We start from the raw sequence: 6,071 nt of genomic DNA, 5'->3' as shown, positions 1-6,071 counted from the left end.
CAACCATGTAATACAAGATATGAAGCGGGTTTTACTTTAACCAACCACATTTCTAAATATTTATAGATGAGATTTAGGTTTGGCTTTTCTATAGGTTACTATAGGTACTATAGGGATCTATAAGAGTAATAAAGTTTTAATTAAGTTTTGCTAGTTGTTTTGGACCAACCAACCCCTTAGCTGGCTTTTGTTCATATTATTCGGGGCTTTTTGTTGTGTATTTATTTTGGTTGAATTGAGCTTAGCAGTCCCCAAGTCTTTTAAAATTGCAAGGCTTTTCCTTAAAAAAATAGCATTTACTTCAGGAAGTGTATTTTAGGGTTTTTATTTTTTTGGGGGGTATATTAGTCATTATTTTATGTTAATAGAGCCTTTATTTTGGAGGTAACTATCTTTCTATAAAAAGTGGACATGTGTTTTGAAGGTTTTCATTTCACTGTGATTGAAATTTAGGATGTTAGCAATAAGCTGATAATGGCTATCTGATCTCGGAACTGCTGTTTGCACAATGCCAGTTCATTGTTTAAAAGAATAAAATATTAAGATACAAAAATGGTGTATACCTAAACAAAAAACATTCAATTACCCACATTCACCACACATTAGTCATGCCTAATATCCCTGATAGAGAATGTCTTTCTTCTCCTACTCAGTATCTTCTAGAATATGGTAATTGTCAGGACAGTTTTTTATTAGCAGAGACAGGGACAGCCACAAAGAATCATTAGCCAATTCCTATCCTCTGGAAAAAATGGGATTATTAGGATAAATTAGGATTAGGATTAGGATTTGATAAATAAAACATTAGTCACTGCTAAAGCTACCAAAAAATTCTTGTTTTCAAAGTTAAATTATTTACGCTACTACTTTGACTCCTGCTACAGAAATGGGCCTACTCTCTATATTTCCAGATCTTTTGCCCCCTCCAAAAAAGCCCCTACACGGTCACTTTATGGCAGCAGCCCGCCAGTTTATGCCATTATTCTGGAAGCAAACAACTCCACCCTTATCAGCTTTGTGGGTTTCCAAGATTAACGAAATTACAAGAATGAAACAAATTAGAGCCTTTGACAATGGATGTATGTATACATTTACTACATGTTGGGTTTATTGGAAACATTATAGCACCTCTAAATCAAGGGTAGGTTCTCCTTCCCAGACATTCAATTGCTAACCTTAGGTCACTTTCACTCTACTGTGTAATGTATGATCGTTACTGGTATGTTTTTTTTTCTTCTTTCCTTTCTTTTTCTTTTTTCTTTCCTTTTTTTTTCCTGGTTTACCTTGATTGTAACTTTCAATACCATTGTTATTCTGATGTTTGCACTGTTATTCGCACTTTTTTTACATTTTTGTATGGATCTTTCTTGTTGTACAAAATGTATGTTATATTTTTATATGACTTTCCTAATAAAAACATATTGAACCATAAAATTAATTGTAATAGAGAATCAATAAAGTCTTTGCTTTTTTACGCTAAACCATGACCAACTTCGGGGCATCCCCAAGCATTTTATTTAAAAGATTTACAATGTTGCCCTTGATGCTACATGAATACACCATTTTCTTTGCCTTTTTTCATAGTATTTTGCCTATTCATTGTAAAAATTGACATAATATAGCAATGTGTTTTGCTCTTAGGTTTCGATACTTGGGTTTTGGTAATTAGGGGTAATTGGAAATTTTGAACAATTTGGAAGCTACTGGCAAAGTTAGCCTAAGCAGATTTGCAACCAACACTTTGCACAATCAAATAAGATTTGAAGTTCCTCATATAAGACAACAACCTATTCTCTTCAATGAAAGTTTATAGGAGGAAGCATTTTGCACAACAGGCAATAGAAGTCACAAATAATATCAATTATTGAGTAAAGACCAATGTGCAAAAAACAGCGTCCACAGCAATCAATAAAAACTTATCTTTAGTAATATGTCTGTAGTAAACTAATTGCTTTGGCTTTTTGGTATATCAGTGCTTTTTGCATGGCTTTTTAGGGGTTTTATAACATTCAAAGATATAAAAAAATGTTTTGTTAAAATGTGAAGTGCATGTCTGCTTTTCTCACTCCAGGATAATGAAAGATATCTTAAGATGACCTAAAAGAATCCAGAAACCATCTACAAATCAGAAGAAAATTAAAAATCAGGTTTGATAATGGGGCTGTTTAGGCTATGAAGGAATAAAGGGGAGCACAGAGGTTACAATTGTATAAAAGTTGATAGAACCCGCACTGTCCCTAATAGAAATTCAAAGGTCCATTAGAAGCATTCCATGCCTAGCATCAGCAGAGAGTTCACATGTGAGATGATTTCTAAAAACCCATCCTAAACTCATAAAAGTGTCTAGCATGTTGATTGGAAAATATACTTGTTTTCCTAATGTATAATTATTAAAATATAGTACATGTATTTTTCAATAGATAATTTAGAATTCATATGTTATTAAGGTATAGTCCCCAAGAAATACAGCTAAAATGGTATCAGTATGGGTGCGGTCAGTTTCTTTGCAGGCCCAGCTCTAAAATGCATAATGTGGACAATTTTTTGTTTGCGTTACAACTAGATTGAAGCAGATTCTGTTTATAGGATGTTTATATAAATTCTTACATATCCATGCTTACCCTGTTATGGTTAAAGATAACAGACTACTTCATTTGTATAACATTAATTTTGCTATATTTTGGATGTAATCTAATATGCAGTAGTGTGGCAAAATATTCACAAAATGTTTTTTATACTGACACAAACGATGAATGTTTGGCAGAAATTCAGAAACACTAAAACTATGGGTCAGAAATTGATATATACCATTCTCATGGTTTATACTTGGGTGTTACCTCTAAAGCATGCTTGCTTTTGATTGTGGCTGTCTGTAGGGGGTTTCTAAGATTATGGACATTTATGCCACTCTTTTTCATATTGCTTGTCAGATTTTAATTTATAGAAAGAATAAAAAACCATTAGGTGATCAAGTATTAACCTTTTCTTGTCCTATTACAGCTCTCCTTTACCCTCACCAGCTTGCTTGCCCCAGGGAGCTGAACGATGTAGCTATTGCTATTATTCAATGCTTACCTGCACTGCTCTGCACATTGGGGGATAAAGGGGGCAGCAGCAATAATATGATACTGTACCAGTGACTCACAATGTCCTATCTTTCCTGGTAAGGTATACTAAGTGATGTACTCACTTTTCACTATTGTCTCATTGTAGGGCAAGCGCTGCAGTTGGAACCTAGATGGCATAACTGCTGTTTAAAACTTGGTGATTGGTTGCTTTGGCCCAAGAACCTTACATGGGGTGGGGGGCATGCTTCTTTATACTTGCAAACTCTTTTCTCTTAGATCAACAAATTAGAGCAATTTATTTTTTCTTGCAGGCATTGTTTTAGTACACCAGACCCATCTGTCTGAAACCTTTAGATCTAAAACCTCTGTGATGCTTTCTGTGACCAGGGAAGCTATGAAATTTGTGCCATAAGGTGTTGATTGTCTGATTGGCCAGCAATTATTTTTCTTTTATCTGCTAGGGCTGATCTTGTCATATTAGCTGAAAAAGATCATTTTACTTGACACTAGACACAGGCTACATATACATTCCAGATGATTGTTATCCAATACAAATTCTCATCTCTTTTTGGATGAAAATCTAGCATGTATACAGTGGTCCTGCAATGTTATTCAACAATCTGCATTGGAAGAGAGCACAATCAGATGCCTTCCCCTGATACTCCCCTTACCATTGAACAGAACCATGCTGTGTGTACAGTACTCATTCAGTATTCTGTCACGGGAAGGGGCTTTAAGAAAAAAAGGGAATGATGCGTGAGTGTCAGTATCCATAAAGCAAGAATATGTTAGAAATGAAAGAAAAACTTCCCCACTTGGACCACATTTAGCCTAAGTAAACATTTAACCCCTACTAATATCAAACAATTATTGGTATAAATACCAAACCAAAAACTCCATATTAGGCATACAATGGTAAATATTATACCAGGCAAGAGTCCTAGGCAAACAACTTTGGCTCATACCAGTTAGATCATGAAAAACAACAAAAAGCCCACATATTTTATGTATTTATTTTAACATGTACAGGTAGTCCCCAGGTTACATGTGAGATAGGGACTGTGGGTTTGTTCTTAAGTTGAATTTGTATGTAAGTCGGAACATGGGCAGCACAGTGGCTCAGAGATTAGCACTCTAGCCTTTGCAGCACTAGGTCCTAGGTTCGAATCCCAGCCAGGTCACTCTCTGCATGGAGTTTACAGGTTCTCTCTGTGTGGGTTTCCTCCGGGTACTCCGGTTTCCTCCCACATCCCAAAAACATGCAGTTAGGTTAATTGGCTTCCCTCTAAATTGACCTTAGACTACATTAACCACATATGACTATAGTAGGGACATAGATTGTGAGCTCCTTTGAGGGACAGTTAGTGACATGACTATGGACTTTGTACAGCGCTGCGTAATATGATGGTGCTATATAAATACTGTGTAATAATAACCTACAAATATTTTAATAAATGCAATTAGGACAGATGTTTGTCTCAACATTATCGGCAACACGGCGTCAGTTACTGTATAAAATCCTCATTGTGGGGTAATCACAAACAACGCAAAAAAAACTTTATGAAGCCTAGATAGTTAATAACTTCTGAAGCAAGCTGTGCTTTGATATACAAAAGGAAACAACTGCGAAGTTTGTCTTGTGTCATGCACAGAGGACCACTAGGAGGCTTTACGGCTTGCACGGAGGTGGTGTGAGCCATTAGAAGGGCCAAGGCGCAGAGTTTAAGCAGTAACCAGGTTTTCTCCAGAGTCTCTGATGGTGAGGATGTTGCACCTCTGGATACTTACAGGTTGCAGTCCTTGGGCACACCATGGTGGGCAAAAAACACGGTACCAAATCACAAAGCAGAAGATAGTCGAGGAAAGCTAGGGTCAAGGCAGGCAGCAAGCAAGAGAGGTCAGGTCACAATTGCCAGGGATACAGGGAGACAGAGACCTGTGACACAGGGCCACTGCGGACACAGGGAACACAGGAGACACTGGAAGCAACAGAAAGCATGGGGGACACAGAGATATCCACAGACAGACCGGAACACTGGAAAAGCACAGGGAAGCTAACTGGGAATCAACGGACTGGACAACAAGGGGTTAACGCAGGAGCTGGACGGAGGAAGCACTGAATTAAGCACCAGCTGAACAGAAACTAGTTCACAGAAGTAGGGGCTCGGCACAATGGAGACACGATGCATGAACACAGTGTGCAGTCTGTGAGCCAGCTAAATAGCCAGGGCTGGTCAAGAGCCTATATTCTGATTGGCCAGCGGATTGGACGGAATTGATAAAGCTTGGAAACAGAGGCACACAGAGGCAGGAGAGAGATGCCTTGCGCTTTAGTGAGGACGAGGTAAGTGTGACATCTTTGTCATTAAAGAGTTACAAGAGCTTGAAGAAGAGCTCAGTCTCGGCTGTGTTTAGCAAAAGATTTCTTCTGCAAGTCATGCAAACCGTCCCCCTCCCCATCCAAGCCTCTGTCCTGCACAGGAGTGAGCAGGGAAGCCCTGTTCATATCTAGGAGTCGTCCTTATGTCGGATGTTCTTACCCTGGGGACTACCTGTACTTAATTTATTTTATTAACTTATTTTGTCATTTGGCAAAATTTTTGGTTCCTTCTTTGATGCAACCACTTCACCCAGTCTATTTTCAGGTTTGGGATATTCCGCCATCCTAATTGGGCAGGCTGGAATGATGTAATTCCTGTACATGCACAGGGGAGTTTATTCATTCCCAGCACTTCAGTATGCCAGGATCATACATTGAGTTGGGCATGCCAGCTCAGCATACATTCTACAGAAGAATGGTCACAACAAGAAAAAACATTTTTTACATATTCTTTTCTAAAGAATCTATGAAAAATAATACATTTTTTTCAGAGTTGCCAAAAGAAAGCCTAGTTTGTTCCCAAAGAACAATGTATGTTCACTTTTCATAAAAAAAGGAAACATTTAAAAAATGATTTAGTCTACAAGGGTAGAGCTAAAGTAGATAAATATGCTAAATATTAT

Source organism: Pyxicephalus adspersus, chromosome 4, assembly GCF_032062135.1.
Source record: "Pyxicephalus adspersus chromosome 4, UCB_Pads_2.0, whole genome shotgun sequence".
Lineage (NCBI taxonomy): Eukaryota > Metazoa > Chordata > Amphibia > Anura > Pyxicephalidae > Pyxicephalus > Pyxicephalus adspersus.
Note: the sequence above shows the minus strand (reverse complement) of the source record.